We start from the raw sequence: 20,454 nt of genomic DNA on the forward strand, positions 1-20,454 counted from the left end.
TCTCTTTGTATGTCTTATGATTATGAGAGCTTTACTTCTTCATACCTGTAAAGACTCTGTGTGTGTGTGTGTGTGTGTGTGTGTGTGTGTACTTTCAAAGAAAAGGGGAAACAGCAAGTCATCTATGAAAAATAAGAAAACATTTCATTCTTTAACTGAAGTACCACGATAAGGGATCATGAAATGTCTGAGAAGCACCTAACATTAAAAACAACAACCAAAACTAATCCTGAGCATAACATAAATAAATATTGCCAAGAGGAAGACCTCCTAGATACCAAAGATACAAAATAGGTATGTACGGACGGGCCACATTGATAGCCCTGCAGATACCCACATGTGACAATACTCGATTTAAACACAGTGTAATCATATCCAGGTGTATATAAGAGTGTCTATCTGCAAGACCAAAATAAGTGCTGTGTTCTGTTTTCTGATGAGTTCTGAAGAAATGTGTGAACTTGACTCTAAGCAGGGGATTTCTGCTGGGACAATTCTTAAGATGAGATCAGTAGAAGGGAAAACTTAGATTTTTGGCTCAAAAACATTACATGTTTTGATAACTTTTCACACCAAAACACCTCTGTATTCACCTCTTTTTTTGTGTGTCTTCAGGACAGATTTTGCAGCCACTTTCTTTTGGATATCCTCTTTACCATGAAGGAATCATCTTTGCACTATCAGCAGTAGAATTCCAAATTATTTCCCAAAGTTACCTTTTGGAAAAGTTTGCTTCTTGCTTTGCTTTTCTATGTCCTTTATTTTAGCAGCCCATAAGGGAAAAAACAATCGCTATAGGTAGGAACTAAACTCAGCTGAGACCGTAGTCCAGAACCATTGAAACCAGTGTGTAGTTTGCCATTGATATCCCTGTATTTGATAGCAATGGCTACATTGATTTGAACGATCGTGGATTATACCAGTATGTCAGCTTCTTCTTCTATCTAATGAATGATTCCTAAATGGCAAATCTGTACCCCTGCCACCATAAAGTTTTCAAATGCTTAGGTGGTTTACAATGTTGTTGATCCCTTGAGGTGCCTTTTGCATGTAATTTTTAAATAAACTTCATTTCTAGCCCTCAGAGTAGTATTAACAGAAACCATGCTGTGAGTATATTATTACTGATTGAAACAGGTTTCTTCAGAGCCAAAAATCTAATTACATTATTATCAACAAAATGAGAGGAATGGCAGAGGGTCTTATGTACCTGTCTGCTACAGGTCCAATTCCTGAGGCCATAGAGATGGGTAAAGGGTGTCCCAGAGAGAAGGGGTGTGAAAGTGTCATAGGGAAGATGCAGTTTGATGGTGGAAAGTGTAGGTCCTAGATAGATATAGGGATGTAAGTTTGTGGTGCGGAGGGATGATAAAAGGTCTACCTTTTGGCATGATTGATTACATTGGTAAGTACAGATCTAGTGGGGATAAATGGACTAAGGTGGTAAAAATTCACTGATTATAAAGTCACAAAGACAAGCTGCCCAAGGATCGGATGGAAAAAACAATTATTCCCTGGATTAAACAAATGATATGGCATGGGCTCTTTTCCAGAAGCATATTCCATATACGAACCAACAAAATGTCATTTCATTTGCATTCACAAAATGTTTTTTCCCCAACCCCCTGCTGCTTAGATTTATCATTGAAAAAGTGTGATATACACACAACCCATTCAACAAAAATCCATGCTTAACTGGTAAGATACTTCCTCACACACCAGTTCTGGTTAGAGGAGCCTGCTTAGCTTAGTATCCCAACATCTTATACTTGGAGCCCATGGAATCCTTTAGCGAGATTCCATGTGGGAGCAGAAACTGGGAAAAAAAGAAAATAACTTAGAAAAAATATCCTTTCTCTGTGTTTGTTTTTTGTTGCTCAAAAGAAACAGAATCAATTTACCTTTACACAGATCAATGGTGCTATAAGCATATTAGCTGTGCAAGGGGAGATAATGAACTGAACGTAAAGTCATGCGAAATCCTCATTCTTTGGTATTGTAGCTGTTGAGGTCTCGGTTGCTCTGTTCCTTGTTCTTTTGAAAAAACTGCATAGGCACAAATTAAAGACAATCTTCAACTTTAAGATTACTGAGTTGTCAAATGAAGCAGCAATCCCGTTGGCTTTTCCAATCGTTTTCCTTTCTTGTTAACCCTTTCTTTGAACTCTGCTTCCTAAAAATGTCCCAAGATGTCTGTCAAAACACAGTGTGTTATCATTTGGTTTATTTCCTGACGTGCTTCCTTATTTTGGTATTTTTTAAAATTATTATTCATTTCTTTATTTTTTTTCCCCTAAATGGAACAGTTTGTTGCAGAAGTAGGTGCAGAAAAAGTTTCTTTGGTTTCGATTAAGTAGTACATAAAAGAGTCTCAAGTGTCTTTAAAGGATCATTACAGCATTTGGCTTGCTATTGAACACTCAAGTGGTGTTCCAAGGAAGGGGGCTATTCACTGGTAAATATGCACATTGTGTGACCAGAGCGATTCTGATGAGCAAAATGGTGTGTTTCTGTGTGTGTGAACACTGTACCCTAATGCAGTTAACAGTGAGCAACAGCTACTTCATTTGAGAACATCTTTTTCAGCTCGCTGGAAGGGTGAACTGAAAGAGAGCTGTACTTTTGACTCACATTGATTCTTAACATACTCAAAATCTGACTGCCTTGACAATGATGGCAACGATGGTGAAGACAATGATGTTAGGAAAAAGGGCAAAGGTATAATGGTCTTTGGCTTGCAGTATCCTGCATCTTTGGTGTGTTGCATACTTAGATGAAGTGAGAGGTGGTGATGGTTTTGTCCATGGAAGAAGACTGGGAGAGCATATTTAACTAAGTGCTCCAGTGGTCAGTGAGTGATATCTCCAAGGCATCTGCTTTATTCTCCTGCCTGAAAACACCAACCAACTCGAATACGGAATTGATGTGGCAAAGAAAAGAGCATCCTTAGGATAATGATGATGACATGGTGAAGTTAGATGGCTCATAAGTAATAAAGACTTTTCTTTTTTAAAAAAAATCTAGAGCTGTAGAAGTGTTGCATTTGCTCTATGTGTGGTAACATTATGACTGGCTTCCTGAGTGTGTATCAGCACTATGTACAAATAGAAATTGTGACCTGCAAAAGTGTGCTTGAAACCAAAATGTTTACTAACACCCCCTAACTCTGAGCACGTCTTGAAAGAACAGGCAAAGAGTCCAGAGCTGGTCCTGTTTACTAAATCTATTGTCTTTGTGCTTGATCGTTTGGGTTCAAGGGAACCAAATTGTACTGATCCAAGACCATATGTTCATAGACAATTAGGGTTTTTTTTAAAATAAAGCCAAACATGTTAAGTCAGATCATACTGAAAAAGTTGAATGTAACAATGCCTGAGTTTCTAAAACAAAAACCCTATGTTCTTAGGTCTATTAAAATTTGTGCTCAGAACCTGTGTGTTTCTATGTTTGTGAATTTTGATATAATAGTGTGGAGAATCTAAGCATCCTGAAAACAAATTAGGTCAGATGTGTTTTGATTTCATTTGTAAATAATCTGCTAAGCTGGGTGCCATTTTGTTGGCGGATCCCTTTGACCTCAAAACAAATAATTTTCTTACAGTTCTGCTTGGCTCTGTCATGCTGGCCCTGGATGAATTTGGGTCATGAATGACTTACTTGTATTTCAGTCTGCCTTGAGTGTATTGTTGACCTGCACATTAAAACAACCCCTCCCCAAAACCTAATAGTCTTTTAAATTAAATTAAATGTCCCATGTTGTAAATTGGCATTACTGTTTAAGAGGATTGTGCTTTCAAATCACCAGTGAAGGGCCCCATTAAGAATCCATTCCTTTTCATATATCTTTAGTTGAGTTGTGCCCAATTTAGATTCTGTTCTTTGATCATGCTTTGGTACAAGTGCTGGAGGTTGTGGAAGATCCCCCGGTGCTCAAATCATCCTGCCATTTCTCGAGACTCCGCCTCCGAGCATTCATGAAGAAATTACTGACAGTGGTAAGTTCCAAGCCCAGCTGTTGAGAGATGGTGATCTGCATTTCTTTGGATGGACGTTTGTTCTCTTTGAAGATGGCAAAAAGTGTTCTGCGTTGGAGATCGGTGAAAACCAGACGAGATTTCTTCTGGGAGTTGTTCCTGTCTTTATTTGGTTCTTGTTCTTTGCGTTTGCATGCTTGTGAGAGAGAGAAACAGAGAGAGAAAAGAAAGGAAGAATCAATGCATGCATAAGTACCAATCAACAGAGCAGGTGATACATTGAAAACATTGATGAAACTGTAGAATAGATGTAAACTGTTAAACTTTATTGTGCAAATTGCAGAAACGTCAATATCCAGCCCACTCAGGCCCATCTCCTCTGACTCCGAGTGACTAATGCAGACTGTGTGCACCTTTTCAGTTTGTACCAAGTGTGTAATTAACAAGACTGGCATTACCATACAAGCAGAGTAGGCAACTGCCTGGTGGCATAAATCAAGGGGTGTCTGCCATGCTGGAAGCAGCACATCAGCTTCCTGGCACAACTAATACCCTGCTGGAGGATGCATGAGGTTCAGAGGCACGCTCTCTCTTTGTACAGGGATACCTTGCTTCCATTTTGTCTAAATGCCAGGAAAGAAGTGGGTGCAGTGATAAAACTGTTATGTTAATGGTGTTTTACAAGCTTTCCTGAACTGACCCAGAATGATCTATCTTTAGAAAGGTCAGTGCAACATTCCTAAAGTCTGCAGTTTGGTTTTGAGGGCGTGATCATGGAATATTTCTTTGCTTAGCTTCCATCACTTTTAGCATTCAATGCAAATGCCTCAGTCTTCCTTTAAGTACTCCCTGTGGCATCCTTCCTCAGCCTGGTGGATTACAATTCCCCAAAACCATCAACAATCTATTCTGGGAGTTATAGTTCAGTATGATTTGAGGGCACCAGATAGTAGGAGTCTGTTCTATAAACATACCCACCCTGGTTGTCTGCTTATCTGTTCATGGCTTTTGCTTCTCCAGCTTAATTACTTTCAACCTCTCAAGTACAAATGAGACCAATCAAATGACAATAGATTTGGGATGAGCAGGCTCTGCCCATTTCACCTTTCAAACGCCCTCCACTGTTGCTGTCTCCTTCCCTTTCCCCGGGCAGGAAATTGAGGTGCCGCATTCTGCTGGTGATGCCATCATTTTCCTATTGGGGATGCTGGGATATGTAGCCTCCCCAGTCTTTTCCTCAGACAGGAATAGCTATTCCTAGCAGTTACTGCTGCTGATTTCTACCACCTCTGGTCTTCTTGGAGGAGGAGGTGAGCACTTCAAATGTGACCATGAGCATTCTACCACCTCTGGTCTTCTTGGAGGAGGAGGTGAGCACTTCAAATGTGACCATGAGCATTCTGTGCATGCTTGTTTGGGATTTGCCCAAAGCATAGGGTTGCCATAAGTCAGGACCTCCAAACCAGGAGAAATGTAGGACAAAATTTTCAAATGTAGGACACGTTTTTGTTTCCTACATTTGAAAAGGAGCCTCGCTGAGGGGAGGCTTTCCTTCCCTGCCTGGGCCCTGTTCTTGCTGCGGCAGCGGAGCACAGGAGGGGAAGGGAATCCTCCCCTCAGGGAGGCTTTCCTTCCCTGCCTGGGCCCCGTCCTCACTGCGGCGGAGCACAGGCGGGGAAGGGAATGCTCCCCTCAGCCTGGGGGTGGGGGCAAACCGGGGTGGGACCATGCGGACCCACCCCAAACTGGGAAAGTCCCGCCTCCAGGCGGGATATGGATATTTACCAAAGCATCAATATGCATATAGGTGGGAACACCTTTTGGAGTGGACTTAAGAGGTGTTCAAACATTCATAACCTAAAATCTCTTGTTCTCATAAATATCTGTGATCTTTTTTTCCTTGTTCCTCCTGATGTCTGGAACTCTCTTCTATACCTATTCACTACACATCTTATAATACTGGTTAACATCCCAGTCTCATGAGGATGCACTTGGCCTGTTTATCACTGGTATTTCTGGTTCACAACTTGCACACACCAAATCCAAATTTCTCTCTATGATTCATATGGTCATCTGCCCATGCTGGCCTCAGGCAACATCTTTTCTTCTGCCTTTGTTCTTCAACTGAACTTCTCACCTGATCACCATACCCACAAGTTTTGCCTTTCTATGGCTTTTCATGCAGTCTAATGATAAAGATCCTTCCTGAGCACAGTTCACTCCATGCATATAATGAAGTAGACCTAGTCTATACTATAACTTCTTTTGTGCAGTTAGTCTCAAAGGTGCTACAAGAACCTTTTGCATACTCTATATTATAAGGTGTACTCTCTCTTTTGTCTTACAAATTTTCCATCCAAATCCATTTTTGGTACCTCTGACCTCATCTTCTGTCCTCATCCCAAACTAAGAATTAAGCTGCATTTGTTCACACTTAGCTCCTACACCTCTTTCTTGTCTTTCCCTCCATTGTTAGCAATGGGATGATATACATCATCGTCATCATCATCATCGGAACATCCCGTAACAACCTAGTCCATGTTCTAATGTGAAAAATATTGGTAAATATTCACATCCCTGATGAAAAAAAGTGTGTCCCATCAGTCAAGGCACTTTGTCTGAGGAAGAACTACTGCAAAAATTTTTCCACTTCAATATTTTGGTCATTTGCACAAATATACATGTGGCTTTTCTTCACCTGGGGCAGGTAACAGTTTTCCTGCACAAAAAGTGATATTTTTGAACAGAGATTAGCGTATTTGCACAAACTGCTTTTTATGCATAAAACAAGTTATCTGCCCAAGATCACATTTTATGTCCAAACTCTTGTGTATTTTTGCAACAATAAATTTTCCCAAAGAAATTCCAAAAGCTGGCTGAAAAAAATGCAGGAATACTCTTTCTCACGGAACCAAGAAAACATCACTGAATTTACTCATACTTGCATGCAGCAATGTAATAAGGTGAGATTTACTTTCTAGCACAGTAAAAAGTTTGGTGGGATGAACTCAGTCACTGTACTCTGTGCATATTGCTTTAAGTTTAAGTAATTTACAATGCAGTCCTAAGCATATTTGCTATCAAATTCAGTGGAATATATTTCCTTGTAAGCATGCACAGAATTGTTTCATTAGAATTGCACCTGACTGACACCACCACTGAATGGACTAGACCAGTGGTTCCCAATGGTGCCCTACAGCTGAAGAATCTATTGAAGAGCTGTTGGACAGTGAAACAGATTGCCTTGGAAAGTGGGAGACTATCCTTTGATGGACGATTTCAAACAGAGGTAGGACAGGCTTCTGTTAGAGATACTTTAGCTGTGGATTTCCAGTGTAGGGTTGGAGCAGATGTCCCTGGGGTTCTCTCCAATGGCACAGTTCAGTGACTTAATGGATGTATCCAACTGCACAATTAAAGCAGTCTGACACCACATTCACTGTCATTGCTCCATCCTATGGAATCTTGAGATCTGTAGTTTGGGGAGGTATTCTGCCTGGTCTGTCAGACAGATCCAGTGCCTCACCAAACTACAAATCCTAGGATTCCACAGGGTAGCATCATGGCAGTTAAAGTGGTGTCAAACTGCTTTAATTCTGTAGTGTGGATACACCCTATGAATTAGCTGGGGCCTACTATAAGTCATTATGCCAAGGGTCAGTTCAAACCCTGAAATGGCCTTTCCTTGGTCCATAATCATTTATGCAGTATGTAGCAAATATATCTTTGAAGCAAATGAATACAAATTAACAGTACACTAAAATTAATTCAGAACGGATAACTCTTTTAGCATAATGGGTCAGACATTCTTGACCTAATATTTTATATCTACTCCTATGAACTTCACAGAGCTCTATTTCCTGCTCAGCTCTGCTATATTGTGCAGAGTAAATGCAACATTAATCTGCTAAGTTAATGCACATGGTTAGAGGGACAAAGCTGAGCCAACATAATTTCCTCCTCCTATGCCCTCCCCCCCAAAAAATCTTGAGCATGCAAAAGCCTCGCCAAAAACACAATTAAAAATCTGAGGTTCTTTGGTTTGAAACGGAGACGGGCAGGGTGGAACATCATCCTTTTACAAGCCTGTTATCAGTATCCAATAAAAAACCATTATCCCTGAACATTCCAAAAAGTGCTGCAATTGAGGTTTTGGGTCAGAGTTTTAGTGGATTCTGTGCAATTGCTGAAGGAGCATGTAGGGTTACCAGCAGGCGCATGGCTTCCTAATTTCAGATGCATTAGAAGATATTTGGAGTAACCTGCATGAGGATTTCAGCTACACACTTGCTTTCTAGCTCCTTTGGGTGGACCTGGAAGTTTGGAGGCTAGACTCTCAGGCCCCTTTCCCTTTCAGTAATGAGTTGACCAGAGACATCCCACCATTAACATTTTCCCACAATGTCTTAGTACAATACAACATTGGGGGCACTGTGAGAAATTATAAATGGCCACTCACACCTAAGAGTGTGTCTACAGAAGAAACAGGAGCCCACCTGGAGGCATTTTGGAAAAGTCTGCCTCAAATCAGGAGATGGCTTTTCCATTAGTTTGTAATCATTATGGCAAATACCAGTATAGATTCACTAGGATGAAAACCTCTCAAAGAAAGGATGTAATGACCTGAATAAGTTACGACATGAAAAGAATCCTGATAGATTAAACCTATCAAGCCTATCTGGCTCATTATCCAGTTCATACGGTGGCCAACACATTGCAAATGGAAAGGCAACAAGCAAGACAAGAGCCAGCATGACATAGTGGTTGGGTGTTGGACAATCACTCTGGAGACCAGGGTTCAATTCCTGGCTTGCCCATAGAAACCCACTTGTGCAAGTCATAGTAGGAAGGTGATGGCAAACCTCTTCTGAACAAATCTTGCCAAGAAAACCCCCATGATAGGTTTGCTTTAGGGTTGCCATAAGTAGGAAATGACTTGAGGCAACACAACAACAACAGGACAAAATTACAAGGACATTCCCCTCCCATACTTCCCAGTAACTGGAATCATGTTCGCAAGACCTGTATACATGTGCTGTTCCCCATCCAACTAGGGATGGCACCAGGTAGTCTGGATCTGTGTGGGATCCAACTCCCTGGGCCCAAATAAATTGGACTGCAGAACAGACAGGCTTGGGTTTGACTCCTACATCCTTCCCGCTACCAAACAGAAGTGCATAGTGTATAGCCTCTGTTTCAAATGTTAAACAGATAATAACAAGATGCTCACTAAACAGTGGAGCAGGCAAGGGCTATAACTCAGTGATGGCAGTCAATGAGGTGACTACAGAGAGAGCGTAGGAATGCTAGTGTGATATTTGTTTTTCTTAAAGGGTAGAGGGAAGGGAAGGAAAAGGAAAGAGAGAAGGAGAACCAGCATGGTGTAGTGGTTTGAACACTGGGGTACAACTCTGGGGACCACAGTTTGATTCCCAGCTCAGCCATGAAACCCACTGGGTGACCTTGGGCAAGTCACATGCTCTCAGCCTCAGGGGAAGGCAATGGCATACCTCCTCTGAATAAATCTTGCCAAGAAAAGTCCATGATAGGGTCACCATAAGCCAGAAATGACTTGAAGGCACAGAACAGCAGCAACAACAACAACAACAGCATCAGTAAGAGAGAAGAAAAGCAGGAGTTGACATGTCCCACATCAACCCTTTATGTGTACAGTGGACCCTTGTTATATGCTGGAGTTTGGTTCCAAGATCCCCCATATATAACAAAATCTGTGTATGCTCAAGTCCCATTAGATATAATGACACAGCAAAATGGTGTCCCTTATAAAAAATGGAAAATCAAGGTTTGATATTTGAAATTTATACTTTTTTTGAACACTTTCAAATCGTGTATGTTTGAATCCATGTATAAAAAATCTGTGTGTAAGAAGAGCCGACTGTACTTTGGGCTTCAAAGGTACACAAAACATTCAGGCAATACAAAGAATAATAATTGTGTAAAAACCTCTGTGTTTTACATCATCCCTGCTTTCAATGTACATAGATTCCTGTGATCCCAACATCCCAGAAAATCCCAGCTGAGATGATTGAACATTGGGAGAGAGTTCGAAGTTGAGAGGACTGGGTGGCCTCCCAGAGGCCCTCAAATGTCAACAGGCGGGGAGGAAACCAGATAACATTTTCTTAACAAGAGAGAAATATAGTTCCAAGAACAATGTCTGGCCTTAGCAGACTGTAACCCCCTCTGTGTAGGCTTGCCATATCCCGCCTGGGGGCAGGACTTTCCCGGTTTGCGGCGGGTCCTCACGGTCCCGCCCCAGTTTGCCCCCGCCCCCGGGCAGGATGTGGCAAGCTGAGGGAGGCTTTCAGTCGCTGCTTGGGCCTCCGCTCCCCGCCGCAATCGCGGCGAGGCCGGGGGCCCAGGTGGGGAGGGAATCCTTCACTCAGGGAGGCTTTCCTTCCCCGCTTGGGCGCTGGGCCTCGCTGTGATCGCGGCGGGGGCGGAGCCCAAGCGGCGAGGGAAGGTCCAGAGGTATGGCAACCCTAACTCTGTGTGTTGTTAGTGGACGTAGCTGGCCTAACACATGCTGCTGCCTAAGACAGGGCAGCAAACTGCACTCTCATCCTGCACAGTTTAAAGAGCAATGGCCAAAATACTATAATCTGCTGAAATTACACTGGTGTAGGCAGGGCTTGTGGAATCAGAGTTGTGGAGCTGGAAGCCATTTTGCTCAGTTAGAGTCAGTAGAAGTATACTGGGCACTGACTATGGCTTGAAAATAAAGATTTATAATATTATATGGTAAATATATCATTTTATACTTACATTTTGCTTTGTAAAAAAAAATCAACTGCTCAGTTGGTTGCATATTTACTTGTATCTGTTGGAAAGCTTTGATTGAGAGTTCCTGCATGGCAGGAGGTTGGGCTAGATGGCCTTGTGGTTTCTTCCAACTCTACAATTCTGATTCTTTTCTATGATTCTATACATAGGAAATTTTGGAATTTGTTTTGTTCTGAAACTTTAATCAAATAAATATAATTTATGTTCTCTCAATCTGAGCAGCCTGATCATGATGAAATGCATTGTAATACCATTTTACTACAGCGAGACTGCTGTTACTATTTAATACAGTGGGCCCTCTGTATCCACAGATTCTCCACCCACAAATTCAGCCATCTGCAGCTTCAAAAATAATCTTTAAAAAATAATCCAAAAAGCACTCCTTGATTTTGCTTTTTTATATAAGGGACACCATTTTACTATCTCATTGTATATAAAGGGACTTGAGCATCCCCTGATTTTGGTATGCAGGGCAGGTCTTGCATGCAGAAGTGAAGGGCTCACTGTATAAACATTCCATTTGTGAAAGACTTGGAACTGGACTTGGACAGTAGAAAAATAAAGGAGTCAGAGAGTCAAACCTCTGGCATACCAACTCATCAGCCCTGAGTGCAGAAGATGTAGAAGAGTAGCATAGCAGCAGAGCATGGAAAAAGTTGCTTATTTTGAACTACAACCTTCTCCAAACCCACCACCACTTTGGCCAGTAGCTAGAGGAATCTGAGAATTTTAGTTCAAAAAAATTAACCTTCATTCTTCTTTGTTGGGGAGCAATTTCCAGGGTAAGTGGGATACCATTGTGATGAATGGGAACATGAATTAATCAATGTGACTACTCCCCGTATTTGCACAGAATACTAAACATCAGAATATTTGGGCTGAAGGAAATTAGTTATTGGTATCTGTCTTCAAGTCAATTGTGTCTTATGTGGTGTATCTACATCACAGAAACAAAGTAGTTTGACACCATTTTAAATGCCATGAGCCTATTCTTCAGAAACCTGGGATTTTGAGTTTGGTGAGGCACCAGAGGTCTCTGACAGACCAGTGTGAATGCCACTTATAATGTGCCAACTTGTTGATTAGCCATTTTATTCCATTCTTTTGTTTCCTTCTTCTTTGTTGTAGTATGAATTATGAGTGGGGCAAGGGAGACAAGTAATAAGGAAAGGGGTTATTGTTACTGTCATTTGATGTAATGCTTTAAAATTTAATAAAAATGCCAGTTTGTTACAATAATATGCAAATCTGAGTTTTGAAATCTAGGGAAATTTAATAGTATTATAAAATTTAATAATATCAAAGCTTTCAAAATATTTCTGGCAGGGTCATCAGCAGAATGTGTATACACAATGCATAGCAGATCTGCTGCTACTCAAAGGTGATTTCCTGTTTATTTAAATAATGTATATCCTCTTTCCTCATCCAAAAAGAGAGTCACTCAAAGCTTCTTACCAAAGCTGAAAAAATATATAAACAATAGTAAGTCATTATTATTAAAAACTGAAAACAGTAACTCAGACTCAAACTATTGCTGCTGTGTGTCTTCAAGTCCCACAGAGAGCCAAAACTGTGTGTGCATGTTGCATGTTGCATGTTGCCATACTAGTTGTGACTAGCCATTGGTTTTAGGCTCATAAAAGTACATAATAAACTACACTAACAAATTCTATTACGCACCTTTAGGCAAACCAATCTCCATGTTTTTCCCACCTTCAACTGAACTGCACTCTGTGTGTTTATGTATGTATTTGCCTTCAAGTCGCTTGTCAACTTATGGAGATCCCATGAATTTCATAGGGCAGTGATGGTGAACCTTTTAGAGGCCGAGTGCCCAAACTGCAACACAAAACCCACTTATTTATTGCAAAGTGCCATGTCCCTCTGGCTTTCTAGTAACAAACTCTGGCAAACTCTGTGCTGGGGCGATGGCACATATGCTCACAGAGAGGGCTCTGAGTGCCACTTCTGGCACACGTGCCATAGGTTCGCCACCACTATCATAGGGTTTTCATAGACAAGAAATACTCAGAGGTGGTTTAGCCAGTTCCTTCCTCTGAAATATAGCCTACAGCACCTGGTATTCATTGGTGGTTTCCCATCCAAGTGCTAATCAGAGCTGACCCTGCTTAGCTGCCAAGGTCAAAGTGGACCTTCTGCTTTTAGGATATTTAGGCCAGCCAAAATTGGTCATCAATAAAATTAAGCAATCACAAGAGTTTAACACTTGTTTCAAAAGAAAAGTCTTCACTGGCTAGAAATACAGTCAAAGAAGATGATTTCAGCTCTTTGGACAGGATGTTCTAACTACAGTGTATGTTGTTGTGATAAGGTCCAAGGTCAGTTTTCCTTGATCAGTTGCTAGATCCTAGATCAGTGGTTCTCGACCATTGGCAAATGTATTACCACTGAGGCATAGTAGTACTCTAGCAGTGGCATTTTACATACCACAGTTAAGATTTAGTACTACTCTAGATACAGGCACTTTTAGTTATAGCAATAAGAAATTATCCCAGTAATATTGCTACATTTTTAAAATTTATATTCTTCATGTGTTATAGTTACCTTAGCGTTAAAAATTATATGTCATAATTTACAATCATAATGGAAGACTGCTTTATCTTTCTTTTTGTTTTCTTCTAACTATATAACTGTATTTTATATCCATAAAACCCATAAAAAGTGATAAATATGGTAAGGCCATGACTGTAAATAACTAACTAAATGTTCTACTTGGAAAAAGTGGACTTTTTGTTTCTATCATGGTGGGACCCAGTTTCTTTGAGTCTTGCAGGCCATAAGATGTGTAAATTGGAGAATCTCCATACTAGGGTCATGGGAAGTATTTTTTGTGGAGAAAAAAAGTGAATTTGATGATGACTCCTGGCAATGTGGGCAGGAGACATCCCCTAAGTAGCAAAGTAGTTGGTTTTATCTACTTTCACTTTCCAATCTTCTTTTCCCTAGTTGTGCTTTTGATGGGGCTGGAGCCCAGAGAATCCACTGTTTGGTTTCCAGTAAATTTCCCACCCTTTTATACTGGGTGTCTGTGGAATTATTACATGTTTAATTGGGCCATAGGAGACCCATCTCTACCCCCCAGCACATACATTTCATCTTTCTTCATTTTAGTTTATTTATTTATGATGCTTGTCTTCAATAGGGGTCCAAGATAAACCAAGAGAAGTTATGGAATATGATCGGGAGCTCTTACCTATTCGCTGTAGTTCCTAAAAGGTTTTTTGGGGAGGTTATTTTATAACATCACTAATTCATGGCTTGAGGCATCCTGCATCTTAGACTTATCAGTAGCTCATAATAAATAATGCAAAGGCTGCATGCCTCTCAGTGCAATTCGGTAAATACTTTCCTCCAGCTGTTAAGTTTGCTCTGGAAAAGAAATTGTAGAGGTCTTATTCCTCATCCACTCCCGCTTGCCTCAGATGTTCATCTCTCTAAAAGGGGGAAAAATGGAAAGCTTTCTGTGGCGAAATACTGGATGATGGAAGAAGTTCAGCTAGGGGTTGCAAGGGATCATTTTGAAAGCACATTTGATATTCCAGCCTATTCCCTTCCTTCCACCACTGAGCTCCCAACTGTGCATCCAAGGCCTGGTAATTTTTCAGTGAGATCTCATGGCTACAAATATAATTACCATGAACACGGTCAGCCCTTCGTACCCACAGTTTGTTTAGCCACAGATTTAACTATCTATGGCTTGAAAATATTCCCAAAATATATAAATTCCAAACAGCAAACCTTAATTTTGCTATTTTATATAAGGGAAACCACTTTACTATGCCACTGAATATAATGGGTCTTGAATATCCATGGGTTTTGGTATCCAAGGGGGAGTGGGGAGTCCTGTGTCTAATCTGTCTGCATTTGCATCTATTCATCCTTAAGTCCTGTTTCTGCCTGAATCTGTTATTGTTTTTGTTTTTTAAATCCACACTAAAATTTATATTTATGTGAGTGTTTAAATTGCTGTTGTTATGTGCCTTCAAATCAACTCTGACCCTATCATTGAGTATTCTTGGCAAGATTTATTCAGAAAGGTTTTGCCATCATCTACCTCAAAGGTGTGGTTTGAATCCCTGCTTGGCCATGGAAACCCACTGGATGAGGCTCTCAGCCTCAAAGGAAGGCAAAGGTAACCCCTCTGTGAACAAATCTTGCAAGAAAACCTTGTGATAGGGTCACCTTAGCGTTGGAAATGACTTGAAGGCACACAACAAAAACAAAGGCTGAGAGAGTGAGACTCGTCCAATGCTTTTCCAGCACTTGTTTAGCAACCCAGCTTGAAAGAGAATTCTGGAAAGTGTAGTTCAAATAATTGTTTTCAAGCTTGGATGCTATTGTATGTGGCTTATTTACAAGAAATACCCTTTCTCCCAAGCATCCTTCATTGGAGCCATGTCCTTTCTGTTCATGGAAGGACAACTAAGGAGCCATGGCTCTGTATTTTCTAAAATATGTATCCTGCCATATAGTTGAAGCCTCAAGGTGGCTAAGAATAGTAAACAAAAACAAACACTTCCTCTTAAAAAAAACCAGCAGATAAAAGCAAGAACAGCAGTAGCGGAGCAGAATTGCCAAGGGAGGGAGAAGAGAACAAAACCATAAAAGCAATTAAATTGCTATTAAAAGCTTGCAAGAATAGGTTGGCTTTTTCTGGCATCTAAGAGATAAGAAGAAGGATGCCTGGTGCACATAGGTCTACCTAAAAGCATCTCTCGTTGAGTTCATTGATGTTTACTCCACGGTAAGTGGATATAGGTGCGCATCCTAAAGCTCAGAAAGATTGCTCACTGCAAAGCCATCAGTGCTACAAATCCATTCATATGCATAAATACCTAGAAGAAATGTAGTTGGCAGCAAATACAATCTATTCAATCCTTTTATGAAAAGGTTTGGATCAGACCAGGCACTCGGAAGGGATGCAGCCTTACATAAGATATCTTAACAAACTGAATAAGTGTAAAAGATTGCTAATAGAGTCCTTGCCAGGAAGGGAGGGAGAGGGCAGAAAATCCATGGCAGTTGGGCTACCGCATCCAAAGCACTTCTGGATCCCTGTTGCCAGACCAAGAGAGAATTAGCTTCCCTCTCCTTCTGCACTTCTGCCCACCAGTTTTGAAAAAGGAGAGCCAGCGTGGTGTTGTGGTTTGAGTGTTGAACTATGAATATGGAGACAAGGGTTCAATTCCCAGCTCAGCCATGGGACTCATAAAACTGGGTGATCTTGGACAAGTCAAGCTCTCTCAGCTTCAGGCGAAAGGCAATGGCAAACCTGCTCTGAACAAAACTTGCCAAGAAAACCCTGTGATATGTTCGCCTTAGGGTCACTAAGTCGGAAATGAATTGAAGGCACACAACAACAAGATTTCCCATTTAATCTAAAGAAGAGGACCTGCTCCAGGGAATGTAAGAATATGTGGAAATATTTTTTAAAATGGTCAAAAAGTTTATTTCTCAAGTGTCAAGAAACACTAAGGAGAAAAATCCTGGATTGACAAGAATCTTTGTAGTTTGAGATTTATTCTGTGTAAAGTATGGATGCTTGTGTGTGTGTGTGTGCAGAAACAGCTGTAGATGAGGTATTATTCTGCACATGGTTGTTTTGCCCAGAAAACAACATTTTCTGTGTGGGAAACAGCATTTTTCTGCACAATGAATAATACTTCTGCACAGAAAAATAATTTTCCATGTAGCAAATGTGGTTTTCTGTACAAAAATCCCATGCAAGAATTTTGGGCTGAATAAGTGCCAATGTTTTTTGCAGAAGGAATTGAATTGCTACAATTACTACTGCAGTTGCTTCCTTCAACATGAAAATTAACAAAAATCCCATGCAAGAATTTTGGGCTGAATAGGTCCCAATGTTTTTTGCAGAAGGAACTGAATTACTAAAATTACTACTGTAATTGCATCCTTCAACATGAAAATTGACAAGAATTAAATTCTTGTGCCAGTGCTGTAACCACGCCAGCTCCAGAGTTCATCTTGAGGATGTGTGAGTGGAAAGAGACAATTTTGGATCCTAAAGATTTAGGTATTTACAGGCATAGGGAGTAAGTTCACCCTGTCTCTCTTCTTTTGGTCATTGAGGAAGCTGGTACTTTCTTTCACCCTCTGCAGCATACAAAACCTGCTCGGACTCACCATTGGCCTTCAAAGGCTTCCCCCACAGCCATTTCATTGTTAGTTGAGAGAGGAGGGTATTGGAAAAGTGTCTAGCTACATCCCAATGGAGCCAGCATGGTAAAGTGGTTTGAGTGTTGGACTATGATTCTGGAGACCAGGGTTTGAATCCTGGTTTGGCCATGTAAACCCACTGGGTGACCTTGGGTGAACCACACTCTCTTATCCTCAGAGTATGGCAATGGCAAACACCCTCTGAAAAAAATTGGCAAGAAAACCCTGTGATAAGTCAGAAATGACTTAAAGGCACACAACTGCAACATCCCCATAGCCAGACACAGATCTCATTTGCTGAGACCTCCAAAGGGCCCAGCAGAATTTGGCAGCAGATGTACTCCCCTTCCCACCATCTCTTTGTCAACAATGGAATGACATACCCTCCAACTGTACTGAATCAGCAGGGGGAGTCTCAGTTAATCCTCTGCCATCCCACTTTTTCAGCTGCTTTTAAAATGTCCCAGTTTCTTTCTTCTTCTCCCACTTTCCCCCTTTGTCCTTATTGCCCACTATAATTGCTGCAAACTAAATTGAAAGTGAAAGTGGGGGGAGAGGAAAGCAGGAGGCAGAGTCTTGTCCTTCCCAGTAGGCCCTGGCAAAAACGAACTGCTGCAATCTCTCCTAGGTTGTGTGTTCTTCCTCATTAATAGCTTTTAGCCTCTTGACCACATTCTAATATTGTTTGGTTACACATGTCCTGATTTTCATCTGTGACATTTTGAAAAGTGTAGAATGGCCATAGGGATGATTGTTGCAGGGCATAAGTGAGTTCTGGGGTGAGGAGCCATTGCTGAGTCCCACATACAGAACTCTTATACTACACTAAGTCTTTTAGGATCTTGGCTTCAGCCTAAAGTTAAGAAATAGGGAGAATAGCTGGAAATAGATAAAATCAGAAATCTAAAAGACTGATATCGAAGCTCTGAGAGGTATTTTGCAAAATAATTAGCATTCACAGCCAGGGAAGAAAACTGCCACAGCATCAGGCCATTTCTCAGAAGAAAAAGCCTTGAGAGAAAGGCAGGGGGAGAGGAAAAGTCATGTCAAACAAGAATATTTTCAGTTCTTACTAGACATTTAGCAACTCAGGCCATGGTAACGAGTACATGAGGCTGACTGCAAATACAAATGAAGAATCCAAGTCCGATGGCATAAGGATGGTTTTAGAATCTGTGCAAGATGGTGGATCCTGTGTTTCTTAGACATGCCTGGTGGGAAGTGTTTTTTTATCCTTGCCCCATCACTTATCTGGGGTCTTTGTATTAAACTAAACAGCAAGGAAATGTATTTTACTAAGCAACATAGGAAGCTGCCTTGTATTAAAGGCCCCTTTGCATGTCACAACTTTAAAGCACCGTGATGCCATTTTAATTGCATTGGTTTTACCCTGTGGACTCCTGGGATTTGCAGTTTGGTGGAGAGTATTTAGCATTTTCGGCCAGAGAGCTCTTGTTCATCCCACAACTACAGATATAAAGATTCCATGGGATATTGGCATGACAATTAAGAATCACAGCTGTTATTTTATAGCTTGAAAGTCTAGCCCATTATGGGCTTGACTACCGTTCTGGTAGTCAAGGTCTGCTGTCCCAGCCCAGGATTTCCTCTGCCCCATCTCGGATTCGCCCCTTTTCACTCGCTGCCCCTCACTCCTGGAACCTTCTTCCCCCGCGAGCAAGAGCTATCACTTCTTTAACCAGCTTCAAAACGGAGTTGAAGACCATCCTGTTCAGAGAAGCATTCCCAGGCATTGCATAATTGTCGCTTGCTATTTGATGTTCTTTCGATGCCTGTTTTATCGAACCAGTTCCTGTATTGCTATGTACTTTATATGTATTAGCCTACTAGCCCCACCACCTTTCCCTTCTCCTTTTATGTCATGTCTTTTTAGATTGTAAGCCTGAGGGCAGGGAACCGTCTAATTAAAAATATTGTATGTACAGCGCTGTGTAAATTTACAGTGCTTTATAAATAAAGGTTAATAATAATAATAATAATAATAATAATAATAATAATAATAATAATAATAATAATAATATGGTCAACACTGACAGGCAGCAGCAGCTTGCCAAGGTTTTGGATATGATTCTTTCCTAGTCACAGTTGAGATCCCTGCCCTACTGTTCTCCTGGCTCTGATCAGTCCAACAACTGACCAAACCCAATCCTGCTTAGCTTTTGAAATCAGATGTGATCATGTGTGTTCTGGGTGGAATTATTTTCTGTCAAAGGCAGCAATCTCTTGGAGGTAATCTGCCATATTTCACTTGCCACTCATTCTGTCTCTTTCTGATATTGCCCCTACCCATACAAACCCCACTTCTTTTCTTCTGTCTCCTTGTTTTCTTTCCCCTTCTCTCTCTCTCTTTCTGCCTGCTCCTGTCTATCCCTCCCCCCCTTTTTTGCCTGCTCTTTTTCTCCATTTCTGCCAGTCCCCCTCTTTCTCCTCCACCATCTACTCCAGTAGGTTTTCTAGAGAGGACAGATCATGCCTAGCAGATATCTATGTGTATTGTGTGCATTCAAGTAATTTCTAACATATTGAGACCCTAAGGCAAACCTATCATGGGGTTTTCTTGGCAAGATTTCTTCAGAGGAGGTTTGCCATTGCCTTCCCCTGTGGCTGAGAACATGTGAATTGCCCAAGGGTTTCATAGGTGAGTAGGAATCCCGAGCCTCCACTGCATCATGCTTGCTCAAACTGCTCAAACCAAACCAAGGACCTTCAGCAGTTTGCCTAGTTGTCTCATACAGGTCATCCTGCAAGCTGCATCCAATTTGTTCTTATTGCATGAGAGAGTGTCCTGCTCAGAAGCAGGGCCTCACTCATAAGTAGGTTTTTAATTGTGAGAACTGAGCTCTCACATGTCTGGGTATGCTACCTGCAGTATTGTTATATAAAATCATTTTCATTAGGATTTTTGCTTGTTTATTAAGATGTCGTTGTTGATATGTGCCTTCAAGTCAAGTCCAACGTATGTCCAACTAGGGGTTTCTTGGCAAGAGTTGTTCATAAGAGCTTTGCCATTGCCTTTCTCTTAGTTTCTAGAGTGTGACTTACTCAAGATCACCTGAGTAGGGATTTGAACACTAGTTTCCCAGAGTCCCAGTGCAAGATTCAAACCATTACACTAGATTGGCTTTTTTAGACAACTCTCTAGAAACTCAGCCAGCATGGAGTATTCTTTAAATTTTCATCCCCAAAATGAATTTGTTCAAGTGCTACTTATATCTATTGTGGGGCATTCTCTTGTACAAGCTGCAAGTTGATTCTATAGTTGTTGGATGGCTATAGGTGTGAATGTAGAAGCCCAGAATATGTGGCAAAACCTCTGTTGATTGAGAGGTGTGACAACAGATTTGCCCAATGCACAACAGGAAAGCGTTGCATATCTCTTTGCAACAATCAGGGTGACAATGTTCAACTAATTGTACAATCCATGCCTTAACTCTAGGCAAAGCATCATAATGTCCCC

At 41.0% G+C, this 20,454-nt stretch overlaps 1 pseudogene; it reads right to left on the reverse strand.

Moving 5' to 3' along the window:
- Positions 1-2,254: 2,254 nt before the first annotated feature.
- LOC121920700 overlaps positions 2,255-20,454 on the reverse strand; it is a 92,081-nt pseudogene continuing 73,881 nt past the window's right edge.

The sequence above is a fragment of the Sceloporus undulatus genome, chromosome 2 (genome assembly GCF_019175285.1).
Source record: "Sceloporus undulatus isolate JIND9_A2432 ecotype Alabama chromosome 2, SceUnd_v1.1, whole genome shotgun sequence".
Lineage (NCBI taxonomy): Eukaryota > Metazoa > Chordata > Lepidosauria > Squamata > Phrynosomatidae > Sceloporus > Sceloporus undulatus.